Source organism: Oratosquilla oratoria, chromosome 20, assembly GCF_046742065.1.
Source record: "Oratosquilla oratoria isolate Oo_2021 chromosome 20, ASM4674206v1, whole genome shotgun sequence".
Taxonomy (NCBI): Eukaryota; Metazoa; Arthropoda; class Malacostraca; order Stomatopoda; family Squillidae; genus Oratosquilla; species Oratosquilla oratoria.
The window spans coordinates 10,138,327-10,158,326 of NC_134796.1; the positions used below are offsets into that span (position 1 = coordinate 10,138,327).

The 20,000-nt window shown below is 45.0% G+C and overlaps 1 protein-coding gene across 1 annotated transcript in view; it reads right to left on the reverse strand.

The window, feature by feature from the left end:
* The window catches only part of LOC143036100 (uncharacterized), a 600,714-nt gene that overhangs the window by 36,940 nt on the left and 543,774 nt on the right, over positions 1-20,000 (reverse strand). The gene's annotated exons all lie outside the window — the stretch shown is intronic.

A 20,000-nucleotide genomic window follows, 5' to 3' on the forward strand; every position in this document is an offset into this window, starting at 1 on the left:
GGAAGAAGGAGAGGCTGCGTTGAACGAATCAGTACGAATTCTAAAATTATTCTTTTCATTCTGTGCCGTAGTTAGCACCTCTGGAAAGCTTCAACTTTGGCCTTGATCACTGCAATCTATGTTGCTGGTGCTCACATACACACACACACACACACACACACATACATACATACACACACACACACACACACACACACACACACTTCTGTCGCCTGGCAAAGGTTTATGATCATTTACCTGCACAGCCTACCTTGCAAACATGTCAAAGTTATAATATAAAAATACAAACTCGTACTCTTTTCCCCGTATTTTGTTTTTCCGTATAACTGTGTCAACATTATCTAAAAAGCCATAACATTATTCAATCATGGTTTTGAAAGTGATCTATGTCCAACAAAATTATGCTATACAAAGTTTCCTATCTGTAACCTTGTATGAACTTAGGCCTCTACAGGCCTTTACCAGAATGCTCTGTCTTTGAGGACATTAACACTTAAAGTCCACCTTTAACCACCACACCAACATATCTCGGACAAATCAGTCCACAATTTGTTACACACTCACACATACATGGGTTGTCCACCACATGTTTTCCCGACGTCTCTAGGTATTGCATCAAAAACACTTCAACTTCCTGGACAGGTCACGCCATGACAGCGCCATATAAAGTACATCTTCCCTGAGGTTGGGTAGTCCCCGCCCTCTTTCATCTTCCTCGGTCACTGTTCTCTATCTTTCACCAAGTCCAACAAACGGATCCGTTGCCGTTTCCATAAGACAAGATTCACTGTTCCAGTCAAGACTATATCACAACCGTTGCACGTTCTTGTTTGAATCCAACGACACGAGTCCATCGTTCACCTTCTTGGGTCACTTCACAGATCAACGTTCACACAGAGTTACTTCGTACACGTTACTCTCCGGTACTTACTTCCAATCTAACTTAACACTCCTCTTTATGACAAAGAGTCCCGGTACCTTTGTCTGTCCGTCACCAAACCCCTGAGCCTGAGAGGCAAACGTTCTTCGGGAGTTCGAGAGGTCTTCGAGGCTCCACTGGAGCATCGGCTGCGTAGGGCCGTGGTGATCGGACACCAACGCGACACTGACTGAGCTCAAACGCGCTGTGACGCATACAGACACTCGTGCACCGACTCGCACGCGCGCGCGCACGCACACCCACCGTCCCGGCACATGCTCCTTCTCCACTTCCCCCTCCCCTCCTCCTCCTCCTTTCCTATTCCGTTGAAAACAAGTTTAAAGGGATTCTGGTGGAATAATTTTTAAACTTTAAATAAAACGTGCTTTGAAACGCGCGCGCGCACGCGCAAATACACATGCACGGGGACACACGCATGAAATGATGGGGTGGATAAATAAAAACCAAGACAAAAACAGGAAAAGGAATATAATAAGTGCCGTTTTAACAGAAGGTGCAACGAAGCAAATAAATAAATGAAAAAAGAGATATAGCTTGGAAAAGATGGAGAACAAGACAACATTCCTAGAAAGTGGCAAATATATATCAATAAAACACAAAGGAAAACAAAAAGAAAATATGAAAAAAGACATAATAGAAAAATGTAAGGATCAACCAAAACTATTCTAAGTGTGAATGGTAAATTGAGAAAAAAGCATGAAATAGAGAAACTACGCCAGGGGAACATGAAATACACAGAAGATATAGAAATGGCTGAAGTCACGAGTAAACATTTCAAATCTGTTTTCACTAGAGAAAATGTATGGCACTGGTATGAAGGGCGAGAAGCGAAATCCTCCCCTATGGTAGAAATAATAGCAACAGGAGCTGAAATAATGGATCAAATAACAAACACTGTTAGGAAATCGCACGGCCCGGATGGAATTGCAAACTGGATACTAAAGGAGTGTAAAGAAGAATTGGTAGGCAAAATATATACTAAGCTGTTCCCTTAAGGAAGGAAAAATACCAGAAGACTGGAAAAAGGCCAACATCGTACCAATATATAAATGATGTAACAAAGAAGACCCAACAAATTACAGACCGGTTTCCCTTACAAGTACTGTAGCCAAAATGTGATAAAAATATAAAAAATAGATGGACGAAACATCTGGAAGAGACCTGAAAAAGAACAGGTTTCCCCACAGTGGTGGTGGATGTATGGAACAAGTTGGACAAAATGATAGTGTGTGCAAAAACCATACACGAATTTAAGAACAATTTCTATACTGCGAGATACAGAGACGGGACACCACGAGCATTGCTCCCCTTCCCTTAAGATACAACTAGGTAAAAATACACACAAACACACACGCACACACACAGTCACACAGGTAGTTGCGTACACGAGATGTGAACAATTCGCGGCCTGTATAGATGAAAGGTTTGACATTTCAGGCCGGATGCCAGGCACAAGCCGCTTTCATGTTAAACGTTAAACACTCTTGTGCTCACCTCAACAACAGCAGATTTGGACCTCCGAGAAGACACTACCTCTCTAGTTTTGGAAAGAAAAAGAAGAAGAAGAAGAAGAAGAAGAAGAAGTCTAAGGTTGAAAAATTCAGTCATCGTTCTAATTGCTCTTGGCATGGACCTACATTTTTTCTTCTTCTTTTATCGCTTTGTGACATTGAACACTTGCGTGTCCATGCAGCACTCAAAGACTGTCCTGTTTACAGTTATAAGAACATAAGAACATAAGAAATAAAGGAGACTACAAAAGACCATAAGGCCTACACTAGGCAGCTCCGTATCCATCACCACCTGTCATCCTGATCCATAAAGTTGTCTAATCGTTTTTTAAAACAACTGATAGTTTCAGTGCTTACTACATGGATACTAAGTTTATTCCATTCATCGACCACCCTATTAGTAAACCAATTCTTGCCTATTTCCTTCTTAAATCTAAATTTGTCCAGTTTATACCCATTACTGCGAGTCCTGCCCTGTTGATCTAATAAATCGACTATTACTTAAACCTAAGCATGTAATACTTATCATGTGTTGGGTATCGATTGCATGTCTTATGCAACCGATATTTGAGGACCTTGAGTGGCACCACAGCGCACCAGAGTTACTCAGTGTTCTTTTAATACTGGAGATTGATCTCCACTCAAAGAAGAACGCTTATCAACTTCAATTTCTACTATGCCTTGTTCTATTACAGTCCTTTTAATATTTCCTGTAAAACTCCACCTCTTTGCTACGATCATTTCTCTCCAAGGACAGAAACTCTGGCTATTTGGTAACAATACATTTAACATTAACACATTAACATTACCACCATCACTCACGCGGGGGTGGCAGCAATGTCCTTCTGAGCTTATTCGACCTATTTCGAGTGTACTGATCGTTGTTGCAAATCTGGCTGGAACTGACGAAAAAGGTCCCCTGGCTTTGTAGTCCACTGTTATGATCCGCTAGACTCAGGTTTGATCAGCAAAGACAAAACCACAGGGCAAGACTTCAGAGGCCCAACACCTCTGACACGTGGTCCCATGCCCCATTTGTTTTCAGTCAGGATGTCTAGTACCGACAGTATCTCTATTCTATTACCGACTTTTCTATAAACATTAATTCTAAATTGGATACATTTACGCTTAAGAAGGAAATAGACAACAACTAGTGTACGAACAGAGTGGTTGACTAATGAAACAGACTTAGTAACTATGCAGTGAACACTTAAACAATAGGTTTGTTTTGTGTTTTTATGAGAAGATTAGGTAACTTGATATATAGGGATGACAAGTGGTATGGAGCATGGAACTACCTAGTGTAAGCCTTATGGTCTCTTAAAACCTTCTCCATTTTTATGTTCCTATTCTCTTAATTAACTATTTCTTTATTCCGTCTCACCATTCTGGATCGAGGAGCCTGGAAATTCTTCCAAACTCTGTTTCCTCTTCTTCTGTCATGTCTTGTTTCTGGAAACCGTTTATTGGCTTGGGCCGGGCAATATCGCTCTCATGTCCTTCCAAGTGGATTTTGGAGTTCATCGTTTCTTCTGACATTGTAGAATTATCACCGCGTTAACCTGCTTCTCTTCTTCATATATTTCTTGTATGCATCCATGCATGTCCAATCAAGCGAACAATTTGCATCGCTTGAGGCATGAGACCAAGATGCATTCGAACAAGTGCAGGGCACACAAATCTAAATTTTTGAACAGGCGATGGCATGTGCAGATCAATGAGATTAACTCGCAATAAGCCCGATTAAACTAACAATTTTAACAATTTTACATAGAGGGGGATATATTGTATGTGTGAATGTTTATATGTATATATATATATATATATATATATATATATATATATATAGAGAGAGAGAGAGAGAGAGAGAGAGAGAGAGAGAGCATATGTATGCATACATAAGCCTGAATTCTTGAGCGTTCATTTCCTTCCGGTGCTTTTACTGCACTACACGTCCTAAATAACTTTTCCGAAAACGTATATACCGGAAGGATGTTATCACGAAGAATTTTCTTTCACAAGAAAGAAAAAGAAGAAAATTAAAAAATACAGAAAATAACAGAGAAGAAAACATAAGAAAAGGAATGAAAAAAAAAAAAAAATCAGTCTACGGCTGCAAACAGCCCCTAGCCTCTCCGTTTTCTATCACAGCGGTGACTTTGCAACCGTCCATGGCTGTGACGTCAGCTGGCGGCCCTATCAACAGACTCGCGCATCCCACTCCATTCCTCCAGTGCCCCAGTCCGAAGTCACGTGGTTCTTCATTTCTCACTTAAGCATTTTTCTTTTCTACTCCTTTTTATCATTACCTATTTAGTTACATTTTTTTTTACCCAAATCGAAAACCTTCAGTATCGGGTAGAATATTTTAAAGTTATTCACGTTCCCGTCAGGCTATTTTATTCATCTGCGTGACAACTGGAGATTACCAACCCCTCATGTCCAGGATGGTACTATATCTCCTCAGGTTGCCGCCGCCACGTGATTTTATTCACCCCTCACCCCACCCCCAGTAATATCGTCGTTCAAGCTTGGACGTTAAACTGCTTAACCAAATTTTATTAAACAATTAAATGATCTCGGTGGTTTGAATTTGAACATTTAACCTCATGACTAAAGTGTAGCTGTGTGAAGGCGCGCTCCCGACTGCGTGTTGAGATGCATTTATTTATGTATTTTATTTGTTATTTACACTATCATAGTTTTTATTTATTATTTTATTATTACTATGATTTTTTTTTCGCATCCGACCTAGATATGGATCAAAAGGTCTCCTGTCGGCATGCTCCGCCTTTGTAATCCTTTGTTTTTGTAACGACCAAGGCGGTTCCTGGCTGAGACCGATTTGTTTACGAATCTCAGGTTGACGGAGACTTCGGCGACAACCTCGATGGGACGTGGTTCCACTTCGACGCCTGACGGGGATGACCTCCCGGTTGTTGTCGAGAGACCGAAAATACTAAAATATTCACCGAGCAAAGTAGACCAAGTCCGCCGAGCGCCAGGCGGTTTTATTCAGCAAAAGAGGTGAGTCCTCACATCAAATGGGAATCCACTGTCACCGAAACACTTCTTAGCTGAATGAAATCATCAACCGCTTGACACAAATCCATCTAGTGTGTCATGATACTGAAAGGGTTCTGTGTAATGGTGAGGAATATGTCTATATTTGCGTGCGTGCGTGCGTGCGTGCAGTGTGTGTGTATGTGTATATATATATATATATATATATAATCGAAAATGAAAGAAGACTTGGTGAGTTTTGTCCACAGCGGCACGTCTAACTACATTTTCCCCTTGATCAGGGGGTGGCCTAATCCATCTATACCTACCTGAAGAAAGTCTAATGGCATTTGTTATAAGGGCATCACCTGGTCGAGGGAGGTTCACACTCATTAACTTTATAATATCTCCCAGCGACTTTCATCGGGATCTTCCCTAAGAGTAGGAAGAAAACATTACCGCTGCTTATGGCAATCAACATCATCAGATGGTCTGGGCGATCGCTTGTCCTTTGCTCCGCCGTGTCCGCTCATTGCATCGCCATGTAGATTATATATATATATATATATATATATATATATATATATATATATATATATATATATATATATATATATATATATATAATACACACACACACACAAACATACACAACCAGTCATTCCCACATATAAAGAATACACATGCACCTCTCGCCATCTATACTACTTTACCAAATTGTGGTGAGGTGTAGAGGCTGTATTATCTCTCTAGGGAAAGGCCGGTCCTACAATGGAGCATTAAAGCTGAAGTAAATGTATATTACCTCTTTACCATGTCTGCCTGCCCCCACTGTTGGGCCTCAGGCCCGTTGACGTTCCCGGCTGTCGGGCTCATGACTCATCTTTTGAATGACTGCCCCCCTCCCCCCCCCACCCCGCACTTCGGGGACGGGGACGGGGTATGCGGACGGGAGGAAGAGAGGAAAACGAGGACAGGAAGGAGGGCGGATGGAAACGGAAGGGGGGAAGGGTGGGACGAGAGGGAGTAAGGAAAACGTGGAGAAAGAGGTGACGAGGGAGGAAGAGAGAAAATGCATGAGGAAGGCGGGACGGGGGCGGGGGGGTGGGGTGTAGGTGATGGGGCTTTGGCAGGAAGGACGAAACCGGGAAGGAACGGCAACAAACAAGGAGGGCGAGTGTAATTCATTGACAAGAGGAAAGGGAGACAATGCAAATTACTTCAAAAAACGTTAAAGTTGGAGAGAAAACGCAAGAAAAAAACATCAACCGCTTTCACTGATATCAATCCTGTCTATATTTCATACACATTTTCCTGGCTGCCACCTGGCGATTTCAATCCACCAAGTGCAGCGGGAGGTATCGTATGTCGTCGCCGATACCCAACGCTTCTATCCTTGGGGAGATGGTAAAGGTGTGATTTACAAGGAAGGGGTTTGGTCCGGGATGACATGATGAATACATATATACATACATGCATTACACACACAAGACACAAATATATATATATATCTATATATATATATATATATATATATATATATATATATATATATATATATATCAAGGGCTTTTTCCCCCCTTCCAAGGGAGGTAGCCAAAGTCAAAAGGCATAATTCCACTCCCACCCATTCCACTCCCAATCAACCCCCACCCTTCCCTCGCTCCCTCTTTTCTTGGCTCCTCTTGGATCTGAACCCGAACACAATTAAAACAGATAAGGTCCTCTGGTTGGCCGCATCCTCCGGAGGCAGACACGAGGATTTCATACATTTCAGCAGAACCCTTTGGGGCCCAAGGAGATAGATGGGATCAAGTGGGTGAAGAAATGGCCGAACAGGAGAAGAGAGGATGTGAAGGAGAGGGGTCAAGAGGAATCGACGAAGAGAAAAAGAGAAGAAGAGAGGGGAGAGAGGGAGAGGAAGACAGCGAACGCTGGAGATGATGGCCGGAGGAGGTGGAAGAGGAGTAGTTGTGGAGGAATGGTGTGAAGGAGGAGGAAGAGGAGGAGGATGAGGAAAGAAGGTGGAGGAGGAGGAGGAGGAGGAGGAGGAGGAAAGGAGGAGGAAAGGAGGAGGAAAGGAGGAGGAGGAGAGGAGGAGAGGAGGAGAGGAGGTGAGCACGAGAGGGTGAGAGGAGAACGAGAGGTGAATTCGATTTGCCAGTCTGAGTGCGACGGTTAAAAACCAGTAGGGCTGGCCGGGCCCGGGCCAGGAGGGAGGGAAGGGAAGGGAGGGACGGCCGCGCAACGGCGCGTCGGCGCGTGGGCGACTTGCAGGAATGGTTAAGATCGTTAATGCGAGAAGCAAGTCTTGTTTTACGCGACGATGACGATGGTGATGTTGGTGTATAGTGGTGGTGATGGTGACAATGTTGATGGTGATGATTGATATTATAACAGTGATATGATGATGGTGATAGTGATGAAGGTGATGATAGTTATGATAATTGTGATGATAATAATGATGATAACGCTACTCCACAATGCAAGAGCACGCTTTACTCAACTGCAACGGATTTTTATTAATATATATATATATATATATATATATATATATATATATATATATATATATATATATATATATATATATATATATATATATATATATATATATACACTCATTTAAATTACTTTAAAAGGTTTTACCATAGGGTGTCGCCAACTACGTGAAACTGCCTTGCTGTGGATGTGCTGTGCCCTGCTACATTGTCTCTGACCCAGGGCAGTGGGCGGGATACAGGTATGACCCGTCATCCACGAGGAGCTAAGATGAAAGGGGGGAAAGGGTGGTGGATGGGAGTGGAGTGGGTGGGAATGAAATGGATGGGTATATAGATAGATATATATAGAGAGAGAAGGGGAGAGAGAAGGGGAGAGAGAAAGAGAGAGAGAGAGAGAGAGAGAGAGAGAGAGAGAGAGAGAGAGAGAGAGAGAGAAAGGGGAGAGAAAGAGAAAGAGAGAGAAGGGGAGAGAGAGAGAGAGAAGGGGAGAGAGAGAGAGAAGGGGAGAGAGAGAGAGAGAGAGAGAGAGAGAGAGAGAGAGAGAGAGAGAGAGAGAGAGAGAGAGAGAGAGAGAGAGAAAGAAAGAGTGAGAGGAGAGAGAGAACCATATAGGCTGAAGAAAACGGAACGTAACTTCCAAGGCACGAGTTCGGTCTGCCCACCACCCGGAAACCTTCGAAGTGGGAAGACCCGTCCTCAGACCTCCACGAACTCGTCTCGTGTCTCGTCGGGGACGTCTTCCTCCAGCTGAATGAGTGGAGATGAACCATAACCCCCAGCCCCACCGCACCGAAGTCACATTTCATCCATTTCATTCTGGCAAAACATACTATCTTGTTTAGTTCAGGGCACATGTAGGTATAGTGTGCTGGGAGGTAACAATAATTTATCACCTCTCTCACCCACCCAAAAAGATAAAATAAACAAATAAACAAAAATGAAGGATCACATTAAATAAGGAGGAACGACAAAAAAAGGAAAAAAATAAATAAATGGGTCAAGACAATAATTACCTATCGTTACATCATAATCCTACCTCATTGTTGACGCCATATATAAATTCAAGATTAAATGCAAAAATACATATAATAAAATAAAGGGAACCTTGACGTGGAGAATGCAAGCACGTTCCTTCAATACCAAGGAATGAAAGGTAAAGCAATGTAATGTAACCAGTACGCGGTTGCCCGCCGGCTGTCGTCGCCTTCCTACTGGCTGTGACGTGGGCGGTGACGCCCCCCTCCCCCCTCCCCCCCCACCTCCGTCACCGCAAACTGACTTCTTCCACCAAGACTGAAGACACAGTGAGGATCTTGTTCAACCAGCTTCACCTTCTCCGTAATTGCAAAAAATTCCTACATTCCTTTTTTTTTTTCCCTTTGGTGCCTTCCGCATTTCTGCCTTCGTAAACGCATTATTATTTTGCTATTTTCGTTTTCTCAAGGGTTGAAAAAGAGGATTTGGGTCACAATATCGGAAGGAGAAAAAAAATTAAAAGAAGAAGAAGAAAAAAGATTAAAAGAAGAAGAACAACAAGATGAAAAAGAAGAAAGAGGAGGAGGAGTTGAAGAAACAAAAGTTGAGGAAGAAGGTGATGAAGAGGACGAAGGAGAAGAAGCAGAAGAAAAAGAATAAAGGAAGAAGATTAAGAATCAGGAGAAACAGCAGAAGTTGAAAATATATTGGGAATGCAAATTTCGGATATTTTCAATATTCACAACGAAAGCGGCATTCCAAACTATGCCCAGAAATTCAGCGTTCCTGGTATCCGAAAAAAAAAAAAAAAAATCCCTACGTTCCTCTCTGCATACTGGAGTTTCGAATGGTCCGTCCCAACGGAGCGATATCTCTCGGCATCCAATACTTCAATTACCTCACATTTCCAATTACTATCCCCCACTATCCACACCTTGTACAGGACTTACCTGCCACCTGTCCTCAAAATTTATTACGAAATTCCGCAATTCTCATGAAATTTGCTAAGCACACAAACACGCACACACACACACTCGCAAGCACACACACACAAACACATTTGCATGCATTACAAACAGTTCTGCGGTTCTTTTCAAGGACTGCACTCCACTTCTACCCTGCTGCCGCTTCGTATCAAGTGGCGGCCGCTTTGCCCTTCTACCTGACAGCCGGCAACAGCTGCCAGGTTCAAAACAACAGCTTTGGCACCAGGAACAAGCACTGGAATCTTTCAAGCAACGACAAATCCACCGTGCACGACAGGAATAAATACATAAATTAATCAATATAGTTATAATATAAACAAAGTTATAATAATATAAATCAATTAATGAATCAATACAAAAACAATCATTATTAACGATACCTTATCTGGTATTCAATAGCATTGGTCACTCCAAACTCATTGCAAACTTTGGCGCCTTTCCCAATCGTCTATGCAACTGCTGCAACGGACGGTTACGATTCAAAACGTTAAATCTCCTCCACAGTCGACGTCATCGATGCGTCACAGCGCTACAAGGACGAAGGACCAACGAACCTCGTTACAGAAAATGAATACACGTAAGGGGTGACTTCAATATATCTAGCAACGTCACCACCAATTCTCGTACCAGCACACTTGTAAACACGCACATTGAGATAAGATTACAACTCTGCCATCTGCGAGCCCCCAAAAAACATATGTATAAGATAACTAATGGTCGTTTGAGCCTTTTTCTCAATTAACCGTGAATTCAGACACGCACAGCATAAATACTTTGAGAGTAACAAGCGAGTTTTGTTGCCACCTTATCATTTGGGCCAAATGATCTTCCCGGGTTTCACACAACTTCGCCTCCAACATTTTTCAAATTGTTTGCCAATCAGGCTACAACAAATTGCACCACTTTTTTGCCCCCTCACCTCCCCTCCCTCTCACTCCATCCTCTGCCTCTCTCCAAGTTTCACCCTAGGCGTTGCGCTAACGCTTTTTCTAGGTTCTTTTCGGTGCAATTCTAGATCATTTTATTCACTTTAGGGGAGCGGTGAAACTCAGAGCAGGCGACTCCTATAATCTGAATAAAGTCTTTGGCATCAGAAACACTAAAATACATAACAGTTGCCATGGTTTCAAAAGGGCTGATATTATGCAAAATTTCCAACCTAAGTCATTCACGTGATTCCTTGAACTACACACACACACACACACACACACACACACACACACACACACAGAGAGAGAGAGAGAGAGAGAGAGAGAGAGAGAGAGAGAGAGAGAGAGAGAGAGAGAGAGAGAGAGAGAGAGAGAGAGAGAGAGAGAGAGAGGTCACTAACCTAACGACAGAATCAAATCAACTGAGGACGTTACCAGGGGAACATAAGAATGAAGAGGACTGCAAGAAACCATAATGCTTACACTAGGCAGTTCCATGTCCATTACCACATGTACATTTATCCTGGCCACCGCCAGACGATTTTATTCATCTAAAAGAAACGTCCCCCTCGCTCAAGAGTCCAATGTTATACTTCAAGTGTAGGCCTTATGGTCTCTTAAAGTCTCTTTCATTCTTATGTTCAAGTGGTTGGTTACTCTTTGAAGCGTTTGGAAGTAAACAAGCAAGAACTGGTTTACCAATTAATTGGTTAACGACTTAGCTACCATGTAGTTAGTGAGCGCTGATAATATTGGTTGTTTCAAGCTGTCGGACAACTTTATGGATGGGGATGACAAGTGGTAATGGTCATGGAACTGCCTAGTGTAGGTCTTATGATCTCTTGCAGTCTCCTTCATTCATATGTTCTGAAGTTCCCGCCTGCTTGCCTCTTTAGTATCCTGAGATTGTCACCATGTTATCACCTACTCCATCTCCGGTGTTCACCACCACTTGCATAGTTTGGTCACCATTCACCATTTTCCTGTTCCTGAACACCACCTATCACCAAAGGCTGAACCACCTACGCTTGAGTCCCCCAAAGGCGACTCCCACCACCACCTCCACTACCACCACAACCACCGCCTCCACTTCCTCCTCCCTCGCCCATTCCACCTTTAAAAAAGCAACATCCCCTTTCCCTCCCGGTTTTTTAAATCGCGCCAAGAATCGTCCATCGTGACGAGCGGCCTAACTACGGCGCTGATGGCCTTGGTCGCGCCACATGGCCATATTGTCATGCATCAGGGAAGAGGAGGAAGGAAGAGGAGGAAGGAAGATGAGGAGGAGGGCTAGGAGAATGAGGGCACGGAGGAAGAGGAGAAGAGGAGGAAGAGGAGGAGAGGAGGACGAGGAGGGCCGGGAATGGACGAACGCATTTGGTGTGAAGACGTACAGAGGAGGATTAAGCTGTGTGGGATAAAAAGAAAAGTTACAAAGATAAAGAGGAAGAGTGGGAGGCAGAAAAGGAGGTGGAGGATGAAGTGACAGAAGGGGAGGAGAAGGTGGGAGAGGAAGTGACGGAGGACGAAGAGGAAGAGGAAGAGGAAGAGGAAGAGGAGGAGGAAGAGGAGAAGGTGGCAGAGGAGGTGACGGGGGCACAGGAGGTCCAGACCGGAGGCTGGTGGAGGGGGGGATCTGCCTAGGTAAGTCATTTAACAATGTGAAGAGGGTGTGGGAAAGGAACAAGAGGGAGAATGACTTAGGGTGTGGGAGAGAGGGCGCGGTGGCGGCAGCAAGGGTGATTATGCAAAGCGGAGAACAGAGAAGGAAAAGATGAAAGGGGAGGGAGGGAGAGAGGGAGGGAGGGAGAGAGGGAGAAGACTAAAGACACTGGGGGAGCTAATCCAAGATGAATGAAGGCGCGGGCCATGAAGAACGAGGAGGAGGAGGGGAGGAGAAGGGGAGGAGGAGGGGAGGAGGAGGAGGAAGAGGAGGAGGAGGGCTGCGAGGAGGAGAAAGACGAGGTGGGGGACGAGGAGGGAGCCGAGGCAGAGTCAGGCGCAGAGAGGATGGGGATAAGGATGAGAAGGAAGATGAGGAGGATGTTAATAAGGAAGGAGACGATGGAGGAGGACGGCAAGAAGTAGAAAGACGAAAATGAGGGAGGTGAGACAGAGATCCGCGGAGGAGGAGGATGTGAAGGGAGACGAGAAGGAGGACGATGATGAGGAGGGAGACGAAAAGGAGGAGGAGGAGGAGGAGGAGGAGGAGGAGGAGGAGGAGGAGGAGGAGGAGGAGGGAAACGACAAAGACAAGGGGGAAGAAAAGAAGGAGGGGGATGAAGATGACGAGGGAGGCGAAGAGGAAAACGGCGAAGACAAGGAAAAAGAGGAGGAGGAGGAGGAAGATGAGAAGGAGGAGAAGGGAGATGAGGAGGAGTAGGAGGAGGAGGAGGGAAGGGAGACAAAGAGGAGGACGGCGAGGACAAGGAGAAAGAGGAGGAGGACGTGGAGGGAGAGGAGGAGGGAAATGATGAGGAGGAGGACGTAGAGGGAGAGGAGGGAAATGATGAGAAGGGAAATGATGAGAAGGGAGATGAGGAGGGAGATGAGGGGGAGGAGGAGGAGGAGGAGGAGGAGGAGGAGGAGGAGGAGGAGGGAAGGGAGACAAAGAGGAGTACGGCGAGGACAAGGAGAAAGAGGAGGACATGGAGGGAGATGAGGAGGCGGAGGAGAGAAACGAGGAAGAGGAGTAGGAGGAGGAGGAAGGTGAGAAGGAGGAAGAAGAATGGGACGAGAGTAGCAGAAGTGGGGCGAAGAAGTCCGGAGGGAGAACTCGAGTAAAGGCAAGAAGCATTTCTATTTGAGAGGACCTACGTTCAAGGTCAAGACAGTGAATAGTGTTAGGACATAAAGAAAAAAAAAATTAAAGCCAGCCCATCTGAAAAGAACACCTGTTCCCTTGATGGGCGACGGCAAAGGTCCACCAAGAGGTAAAAGGAGGAACAGGAGGAAGAGGAAGAGGAAGAGGAAGAGGAGGCGGAGGAGGAGGGGGAAGAGAAGGAGGAGGGAGAAGAGGAGGAAGGGATATAGGAAGGAGAGGAAGGGTACAAAAAGATATGATAACGTGATTCGGTAAACAGCAAAGCATAAAACTTGATCAAGTTCTTGTTTCTTTCATTTGCCAACTGCTACTGTTCCACAAGTAAGTAGGATATAGAAGGAATGTTAGAATATACAGAGAGAACGAAGCAACATTGAGTACTGGGCGCTGATCTGGGAGGGAAGGGGGGTGGGGGAGGAAGGGGGAGGAGGGGAGGAGGGGAGGAGGGGGAAGGAGGGGAGGGGGAGGGGGGGAAGGGGAGGGGGAGGGGGGAGGAGGGGTGGGGGGAAGGTAGTTGGCCTGAAGCCTGGGCACTCCTTAAACGATCGTTCTCCGTCACAAAAAAGAAAGAGAGATCAAGCGACCTTAGGGCATGGCGAGACGAAATGTATGTGTGTGTGTGTGTGTGTGTGTGTGTGTGTGTGTGTGTGTGTGTGTGTGTGTGTGTGTGTGTGTGTGTGTGTGTGTGTGTGTGTGTGTGTGTGTGTGTGTGTGTGTGTGTGTGTGTGTGTGTGTGTGTGTGTGTGTGTGTGTGTGTGTGCGTGCGCGCGCGCGCGTGTGGGGGGATATACGAGAGGGTAAGGTTTATGAAGTGAGGGAAGTTGGAAGGGGGGGAAGGGTGTTAAATGATTAAAAACTGATGAGTTGGAAGGTGTGGGGGGGAGGAGGAGGAGGGGGGAGTATACGAGAATGTAACGCAAAGACATAACGGCCTCGATCAGCCGCATTGTCGATTTTTGGGTCTTCACATCAAGAACGAGCTATACTACGGCGTTGCACGCTCAGTCGGTGATACGACGGTATTGGGAAGTCCGTTACACCGTTACGTACCAGAATGTGTCAGTTACACCCGTATCGTATCAACAAGATCGGTTACCATTCCAGCTGATTCCAAATGTTTTCACCCAGATACTGAACGCGTCACTACAGAAACCAATCAAATGGAACCGTGGAGCGAATGATCGTATAGATTTCGTTGTTGTAGCAATCACGATTACGTTGCCGAGGCTGAATGAAATCGCCTGGCGCTTGCCACGTGGACAGCTATACAGTGAGCCAGAGCAATGCAACGTTGCTTGAGGCCACAGACGAGAGTACCATTCACACCAAGTCAGGGACAACATGCGGTGAGGTCATGTGGCGAACATACCAACACGAGGACGAGGAAGAGGAGGGGAAAGGAGAGGAAAAAGGGGAGGAGGAGGAGGTGGAGGGAGAAGAGGACGAGATAGAGGAGGAGGAGGTGGAGGGAGAAGAGGATGAGGAGGGAGAAGAAGACGAGGAGAAGGACGGGAAAGAGGGCGAGGAAGAAAGGGAGGAAGAAGGGGAGGAAGGAAAGGAAGACGGGGTAGGGGGAGGAAGAGTAGGTAGTGAGGAGGTCGGAAGGAAGAGGACGAGGAGGACAAAAAGGACGAGAAGGAGGAAGTGGGGAGGAGGAATAGGTGGAAGAAGGGAAAGGGAAGGAGGAGGGGGATGTTGGAAGGAGGGGGAGGGGGAGGGGGAGGGGAAGGGGAAGGGGAAGGGGAAGGGGGAGGAGGGGGAATTGAAACTGGATGAATCGTATAGTTAGGCGCCCACGCCCTCAATGACTCTGCGCTTGACTCAGGCCTAACGAAGTCACTCCTCCTCCTCCTCCTCCTCCGCCTTTGCCGGAGAGAGGACTCAAATAGGAGTATTAGCTGCGTGGAGGGACGTCAGGCGAAGAAGGAAGAAGAGGAAGAGGAGGAAGAAGAATAGGAAGAGGAGGGGGAAGAAGACAAAAAGAAGAGGAAGAAGAGGATGAAGATGAAGAAACCGAAGATGAAGATGAAAAATACGAAGACAAAAACGAATAAGAATACTACGAAGAAGACTAGGAAGACAAAAAGAAAAAAAGAAAAAGAAAAAAAAAGGACAAGGAAGACTGAGAAGACAAAGAAGAAAACTACGATGAAGACTGAGCACACGACGACGACGACGAGGAAAAGGACGAGAAAGAAGAAAACAAAGACGACGACAAAGAAAACGGGGAGGGGGGGGGTTTAATGAGGACTGCAAAGTGCCATAAAGATCGTTCCGATAACCCTGACCTTTGGTGGTCTCCGTGAGATTATTCATCATTAATCCTCAAGATTCACCACATTAACCTTTATCGAAGACGAAAGACACAGGATCCCCAACCAGCCATCCCGTCCCCGCCTCCACTAAGGGGTCTGGTCTTTAGCTCACTCGTCTCGCGTTCCGTGGTGATGGAGTTCGAGTCCTCACCGGTGGAGTATCAATGATGTGATAACAAAGATCTCTTAGGACAACTACACCTTTCACAAGATCAATTATACTGTAGTCGTCATACACATGCACGCACGTACTCACACACAGACACACACACACACACACCGGCTCAACGGTGCAGTGGTACTGTACTCGACCGCCAGAGCCCCTGTCACACCTACGGAACTTAAATGAATTCGTCTGAGTAAAAACGACTTAGGTTATAATCTTTTAATTTTCGAATCTCTAAATGTCAAATCACCTTTGCGTCATATATCGAGGAGCTGAATGATGAAACAAGTGAAGTTAATCTTATACGAATACGAGACACATTGTTGAGTTGTGGACTTGGGAGAAGTCTAGAATACTGGAGGCGAAGTCGTCTTCCGGGTTTTCAAATTCACAACACTTGACAGACGAGAATCTTGAATGTGTGACCTGGGCTTAACTCAGCGATCCAAGACAAGAGTCCCGCCCAGAGCTTAAAAAGAAAAAAAAAAGAAAAAAAGAAAAAAAAAATCAGCATCACTCCAACTCTAGTGGGCAAGGAGTTGTGTGTGTGTGTGTGTGTGTGTGTGTGTGTGTGTGTGTGTGTGTGTGTGTGTGTGTGTGTGTGTGTGTGTGTGTGTGTGTGTGTGTGTGTGTGTAAATTCCCACCATTAGCCACTGATCGGGACCATATATGACCTCTGGGATCTCATCCGGGAGGGTAGTAGCTGTCGAGTTGCCGATCATAAGGCCAACACGTGATCCAAGACCGTGGGAAATCGGAGAGAGAGAGAGAGAGAGAGAGAGAGAGAGAGAGAGAGAGAGAGAGAGAAATCGGCTACCACTCAAGAGGACAGGGCTCGCAAAATGACAACCATCTACGTCGAGTAGGAGGGGACGGGGGAGGGAAGGAAAGAGACAGGGAGGGGGGTAGGGTGGAGATGCAGCAGGGGGCCAGAGAAGAGTTGACCCTTTTCGTTCCGGATGGCACTGATCCCATTGTTCTCCTTGTCGCCAGGCGATTTCATTCATCGCCGTGGCAGCCTCTCGTTACCCAAGAGTTTGTAACTTTTCGATGATCCCTTCATTCCTCCGTATCGACGTCTCCTTTCGGTTCCTGTGTTAGTAGACCAACTCTGTTCATTTCCGTGGGACCCCCCAACGGTAATGGAGAGGTTAATGCACGTTCTATGGAGAGCCTGGGGTTGTTCTGGTCCCAGCGCTGGGGATACAATTACTTGTGAGGTGTTGCAATGAAGGTGGTGCTGTCCATGACGGTGGTGGTGGTAGCGCTCGTGGTGGTTGGTGGTAGTGGTAGTTGGTGATGGATATTGTTGTTAGTGGTGGCTGGTGCTGGGTGGTGGATAGTGGGTTAGTGGAAGGTCTTCAAGTGCGAGATGGAGACCAAGTTAAGTGGTGTTGGATGGGATGTCCTCATTGGAAGAGGTGACTCAGGCAAAGAAGGCGAAGGCGAGACAACTGCAGATGCCCAGGATGGAAGACTGGGAAGAGGGTAAATGGTGACGACGACGACGACGACGATGATGGTGATGATGATAATGATGATGATGATGATGACGACGATGGTAATGACGGGGAAGAGGATGATGATGATGACGATGATGATTATGATGACAACGACGATGATAATGATAATTATGATGATGATGACAACGACGATGATGATGATGATGATGTGATGATGATAATGGTAATAACGGGGAAGAGGATGATTATGATGATGATGGTAATGATGATGATGACAACGACGATGATGATGATAATGAAGATGACGATGATGACAAGGCACGGAAGACGAGAAGGATACCCAGCACTAGGACGAGGAGATGGGTACAAGAACAAGGAAGAGGATTAAAATAAGAATGAGGAAAATGAGAACGAGGAAAGAAGGATGAGGAGCATAAGGAGGAGTATGAGAACAATGAGAAGGATGGGGAAAGGAAAGAGGAACAAGAAGAGATCAATGAGAAGGAAGACAGTGAGGAAGAGGAAGAGGAAGAGCGGATAAGAGTAACAGGAAAAGTAGCAGAAGAAATAGCAATTAACATAAGAGATGTTGAATAGGAGTGGGAAGGAAAATAAGAAGAGAGGTGAGAGAAAGGTCAAATGGAGGAGGAGGAGGAAGAGGAAAGGGAAGAGGAAGAAGAGGTAAAGATGATAAGAGAGGAAATAAGAGTAGGAGCGGAAGAAAGATGATAAGAGAGAGGAAATAAGAGTAGGAGCGGAAGAAAGGTGGAAGAATAAAAATGGTGTGGAGAACCAAGAATGTGTACGAGGTGGAAGAGGGGGAGAAGAAGGAGGAGGAGGAGGAGGAGGAGGAGGAGGAGAAAAGGAGGGAAACTTATCAGGAAGGAGAGAAGGTGGAGAAGGAAGAGAGAGTAAAAACAGGAACGCCGATCAAGAGAGAGAAAGACACAAAAGAACAAAGAAAGGACGCCATGGAGAAGGAGGCTGTAGTGAGGAAGAAGAACAAGAAGTGGGAGGAGAGGAGAGGAGGTGGGGGAGGGGGGGAGGGGACGAAGCAGCTCAAGAGGCGGTTGTGCACTAGCGACTGCTACGCGCATGCGCAAGGTGTTCCGCGCAGACGAGCACCCAACCCATGAGATATCCTTTGTTAGCAAAGGTGGGTCTATGCTAATCTTAGCAAGAAATTAATCTGATGCGGATGTAAAAATACTCGTTGTACTGTGCTTACACACACACACACACATACACAGAAGAAGAAATAACGGTACGATGATAAGACATAAGTGAATGCAAATCTAAGTTTGATGAATGGAAGAATGTACGTGACTTCAAGATTATAATTATTTTTTATATACTATTTGGGGGAATCCAATTCGATAAACAAGCATACACACACACATAAATATATATATATATATATATATATATATATATATATATATATATATATATTCGTGTGAACTTCTCTGTATCTAATTATAATATATAGGAAAGGAGTTACTGTATACCCGTGAGTTTCTGTCTTTAATTCTCCATCAAACCTATCTTTGTGTGTGCATGTATGCGTGTATATTCGTGCGCGAGCGTGTATGTGTGTGTGTGTGTGTGTGTGTGTGTGTGTGTGTGTGTGTGTGTGTGTGTGTGTGTGTGTGTGTTTATATGTAAACACTCGGCGTCTTACAACTGAAAATAAATAAATATGCCAATGAACGTTCCCTAGAACAAACAGGAAATCCATAAACAAATAAATAGATTAATAAATAAGAAATATACAAAGAAACAAATAAATAAATGAAAATATGGAATAAGTAAATAACAAAAACTTGGAAATAAATACATAAACAAATAAATGAAAAATAAGAAATACATATACAAAGAAACCAATTAATAAACAAATAAATAAATAAATAGATGGTTCCATAAATAACAGCGAAGCACCCTCTCGTCCAGCTGTTGCTCCTCCCTATCATCCCACGCAGACGGCTCTGCCCTCCGAGCCGTTGAGCCGCCACCAGGTTCGAATCGGCGCCGGGGACAACGAGGCTCGCAAAATGGAGCGGAGTTGGAGCTGCGGCTGAGAGAGGAGGAGAGAGAGGAGGAGCAGGAGGAGGAGGAGGAGGAGGAGAAGGAGAAGGATAACGTGTAGACATATATATACATACATACACACGTGTGTATATGTGTGTATATATATATATATACATATATATATATATATATATATATATATATATATATATATACATATGCACACACACGCACGCGCACACACACAAGTCCTTGGCTGTACCACGTTTCAATTTCTGCATGTTGACCTTCTCGAGTTTCTCGATGTTGATGGCTTAGAATTAAAGTGAATTGTGGTTGATATATATATATATAT